The following is a 5,006-nucleotide window of genomic DNA, read 5'->3' as shown; positions in this document are numbered from 1 at the left end:
AAAAAAAAAAAAGTCAAAAAGTTGCTGAGGAAGGCACTTAATGCCTTTCTGGCCTCGGTGTACATACACACGGACATGTATACACACACACACACACACACACACACACACACACACACACACACAGTGTTCCCCACTCTACTCCAACAATGGGAGGAGGAGGATGACAAGACATCATCCTTCTTCCTCTTCCTCCACATCCTTGGAGCGCAGGGAGGACAGGTCTCACCTGCAGGTAAGACTGAAGCTTTAAAGTGAGCGGAAACTTCTTATACACAGAGTGGCCAGAAGCATGGAGACTTTGTCCAGTCTAATCAGCGACAAGAAATAAAAGAGCCAAGGAAGATGGTGGTGGCTGTAGGAGTCAGCCATGAAAAGCTAACTATGAACCGATCACCCAAAGGAAGTTCTTAACTTCCAACCATTATCACCTGCCAGAGTAGGACTTCAGCCATCGATAAGTTTAATGGAGGCCTGAGTCTCAGTAGTTTATCCTGAAGCCATACCTGGTTGCAGGAAAAACCATAAACTAAGATTACCTGAGCACCACCCAAGAACAGACTATCCAAAGGAAATGCCTAATGTTCCAACCATTGTAGATAGGATCACCTGCCAGCATACATGCACCAGGACACCCTAGACAAATGTCAGCCAATCAGGGGCCCTGAACCTCAGAAACCCCTCACCCCCACCTTTATTACTATAAAATCCCAACTCTTAACTGAGCTCAGGGCTCTTCTTTTATTCTAATACGTTGGACGTGCGGAGAGATTGAGTTTGCAAACTTGCATAAAATAAAGGCTCTTTGCTTTTACATACGGGACTCGGTCTCCTTGTTGGCTTTTGGGGGACTTCGCAGATTTGGGCATAATAGCGGCAGATGTGAAATTATCATTCCAGGATCATGCCTTGGCTACCACCCACAGAGAAAGACTCAGTGATTACAGAGCATGGAAAAACCTTATCATGTGGAGAATTTTAGGCTGTCTGCTCTTCTCATGATAATTTACAGAGTCAATCACCATCAAAATCTTCGCAGACTTTTATTTTTTCCTGGTCAATATTGAAAAACTAACTGTAAATTCGAAATGTCCATGCAAAAGGTTGATGATGGTCAAATAACTTTTAAATGGGAGCACAAAGAAGACTAACATTGTGTGACTTCCAGACCTACTCTAAAGCCACAGCAAGATTGTACTGTGCCAGAATAAAAGTAAACATGCAAGACCACAAGACAGAAAAGAGATTTCAGAAAAGACGGCACATCTAGTTCATTTGCTTTTGACAGAAACATCAGCAATGAGGGGAAGGCTGTGTTCCCCACAGGGTGTGCTGGAGGAATCGGTACCCATGTTGAAGAATTCACCTCAATCCTTGTGCTTTACCAAATGAAAGAAGAAGAGGGACTTTATGTCTTCATTTAAGGGCTAAAATTACAAAATTTCTACAAGGAAGAAAATAAAATGTTTTTGTAAACATAGGTTTAGGCAAATAATCGAAAGTAGACAAAAACAGATAAAAGTAAAAGTTAATAAACTGTATCAAATGGTAGCAAATCTCCTTTTCTTCAAAGCGCACTGCCAGAAAAGAGGGATGGTGTGCCAGCTCTGGAGGATGCTTCAGCAGCCTCCTTACCTTACAAGGAGCCTGTGTGTGCAACGGCCCAAACAGCGTTGGCATGACGACGTCAACAGCCTCATTCCAAAATGGACAAAGGACAGAACAAACAATCTAAAGGAGTATGCTCAGTATAGTGAGCTTTTGGGAATCCCAGATCAAACCCACAGAGAGATGCCCCATCTCAACTGCCAGCCTAACATAGACAGCAAGGATGGCTTCGCAGACAAAGATGCTGGGAGGATATGGTAAACTGAAGCTGTAATGGATTGACTATTTAAATATAATTTATATAACCATTTGGGGAACCAGTGTGGCAGTTTCTTGTCAAATTTAACACATAGACAAGATTTAGGAACTCCGTTTCTAGAGATTTAACCAAGAGAAAGGCTAAGTGCACCAAAAGACCTGTATAAGCCTGCTCACGGCAGCTTTTTCCATGGCAGGCCCTATCTGGGAACAAGCTGAATGGCCAGTGAGTCAGCAAATTCAGAAACAAACTGTGATTCATTCACACAACGAGATACTGCTTAGTAATAAAGAAAATGCGATGCATGAACCCCATGAATGGATCCCTCAGACACTATGTTGATGAAAGGAGCTAGATACAAAGGGGAAACTGGCTCCAATCATTCGAAATATTATAGCAGGCACAAATAATCCATAGCAGGAGAGATCAGCTTAGTGGCTTCCTGGATGGGGAGGTGAAATATTCAAAATACTGTCACAGGCACAGTTAACTTGCAGCAACAGAGATCAGTTCAGTGGCTTCCTGGATAGAGAGGTACAGACGAAGACTAACTGCCGAAAGGGAAGAGGGAGATTCTGGGCGAAAAACGGGGGTGATTATGTGTTGCATACATTTGTCAAAGCCAACAACCTATATGCCTAAACTCTGGCATATTACTGTATATGAATGAGCTGGGCAGTGGTGGCACATGCATTTAATCCCAGTACTAGGAAGATCTCACAGAGGCAGGCAGATCTCTGTGAGTTTGAGGCCAGCCTTGTCTATAAGAGTTAGTTCCAGGACAGGCTCCAAAGCTACAAAGAAATCTTGTCTCATATATATATACACACACACACACATATATATGTATATATATGTGTGTGTGTGTATGTATATGTGTGTGTATATATATATATATATTTGTTTGTAAATTACATCTTAGTAAATTTAATTATTTAAAAAAAACCCCACAATTTCAACCAAGATTCAGGCAGCTTCAGCTTGCACAGGAAGAATTGTTGCTTCTGGTAAGTACAGGGCCAAGCAAATGTATGAAAAAACTGTTTTCAGACATTGGGAAAGAGGTGATGCCAGTGTGGTTCCTGTGAGATAAGAAATAGCACAGGGAAAACAGAAGCAAAACAGAGCCCAGCCGGCTCTGAGCTGGAGAGAATGGAGTCTAAGCAGACTGTGGTGGTGGCTAGGACTGACAGAGTATCAGCACAGAACTAAATGCCCGTACACAGTTGCGTGGGTCAATGGTCTTTTAGCCTGTCACTTGTATTATTTTTAATAAAAAGCTAATTGGCCAGTAGAGAGGCAGGCAGTAGAGGTGGAATGTTGAGAACAGGAGAATTCTGGGAAGAGGAAAAGCTCAGACTGCAGTCTTCCCCCAGACGTAGCGGACGCAGGTGAGAATGCCTCGCTGATGAAAGGTACCAAGCCACGTGGCTGACACAGACAAGAATTATGGGTTAAGATGTAAGAATTAAATAATAAGAGAGCCTGAATTAATAGGGCCAACCAGTTTATGATTAATGTAGACCTCTGTGTATTTCTTTGGGACTGAACGACTGTGGGACCTGGTGGAACAGAAACCTCTGTCAACAAATGGTGTCCAACGTGTGGACACCACAGGCTGGCTACTTTCAGACCATTTAGGCAACAGTTTACTGTCCATAAAATAAAAGGAGAGAGGGCCAAGCATCCCACATGTTTTCCCTCATGAAGTGTATTTCCAAGTTAAAGTGAGGATTTTTTTTTTTAATTTGTAGCTCACAGATGCAGAAGAAATCATGTGAGTTGGAAGATTCTGGAGGTAATGGATCCAGGAAACAGCTCCTGCCCAACCTTAGTTGAAAGGTTCAGGGAAGGATTCATAGTGAGGAATCAGCTGACACCCCTGAGCCCTCTGACAAACTGTAGTATCCCTAAGGGAAGGGTTGAGACATGTACTTGAATTTATTCTAATTTTGGGGTCTAACTGCCATCCACAGACTTATAAAGAAATTAATGAACAATATCAGAAATCCTATTAAAATACATAGATTATCCAAGAAAACCACCTGGTTTTGCTGAAAAAAAAAATCAATAACTAGATACTAAAAACTTAAAAAAAAACCAGTATAGAAGAATTTGCTTATATTAACAACAAAAGCAGTATGTGACTTGCTTGGATCTGGATTCCCATAAACCAACTGTGAAAAACCCCTTTGGGACAGTGTGGGATGTGAGCAGAAAATGGATATAAAAACACGAAAGTGCTCTTGTTAACTGTACCTGATGTAATGATGGTATGTGGTTTCCTCTGTTCAAGGTGCTTTGGCTCAATGTTATAAACTGAACAGTTTATGAACAAAAGATGTTATCTACCCCTACTCTCCCCGTGTGTGTGTGTGTGTGTGTGTGTGTGTGTGTGTGTGTGTGTGAGCGTGTGTGTGTGTTATGGATACCTGGACACCTAAGAATCAAGGTGTTGGCAGATTTAGGTCCTTGTTCTTAGATGGCCAAATGATGTCCCCATACAGTGAGAAGAACAAGGCAGTTAGTTCATTGGGGCCTTTCTCCTAAGGTCACCCATCCCATGCATTATGTCACCTGTGTCATGGTGTAATCAGCTTTGAAGGCTTCACCTTCTAACGTTAATACAAATGTTATATTAATACAAATACTAATGGTGACAAAGGAGTTCAATGCCTGTGAGGGTATTAAGATCTCGCAGCATGGTGGTTATGCCAATATGGTCCTTCACAGTTGGATATACATGTTAAACGACAGAACATTTTGTATGTACTCTAAAATATGCCATTAAAAAGTTCTAAAACAAGTATACAAGTGACTGTGTACAGAAATGGATGGCACTAAATTTGTAAACACTGATATTTGTTGAAGCTGGTATATGGGCACAAATAAATGCATACACTGGGTAATTTTTTCTAATTTTGAGTATGGTTTAAATTTCCTATATTTGAAAGTGTTAGACATACAGAGAGAGGCAAATATTAACACTCTAAGGAGTTATAGCCTGTTAGCTGACCTTTCAATAGCAATAATGTACGTTGGGAAACACAGTATTTTCAATGTTCTGAAAACAAAGCAAACCATAACTCCAAGTATCAACCTAAAATTCTGTGCATGGGGTAGCAAGAATAGTTTCAGG

General features: G+C 41.2%; 1 protein-coding gene across 1 annotated transcript in view; it reads right to left on the bottom strand.

The window, feature by feature from the left end:
* The window catches only part of Ccdc190 (coiled-coil domain containing 190), a 13,419-nt gene that overhangs the window by 7,340 nt on the left and 1,073 nt on the right, over positions 1-5,006 (bottom strand). The gene's annotated exons all lie outside the window — the stretch shown is intronic.

The sequence above is a fragment of the Microtus ochrogaster genome, chromosome 6 (assembly GCF_000317375.1).
Source record: "Microtus ochrogaster isolate Prairie Vole_2 chromosome 6, MicOch1.0, whole genome shotgun sequence".
Taxonomy (NCBI): Eukaryota; Metazoa; Chordata; class Mammalia; order Rodentia; family Cricetidae; genus Microtus; species Microtus ochrogaster.
The sequence above is the reverse complement of the archived record's forward strand: the minus strand, read 5'-3'. Positions and strand labels throughout refer to the sequence as shown.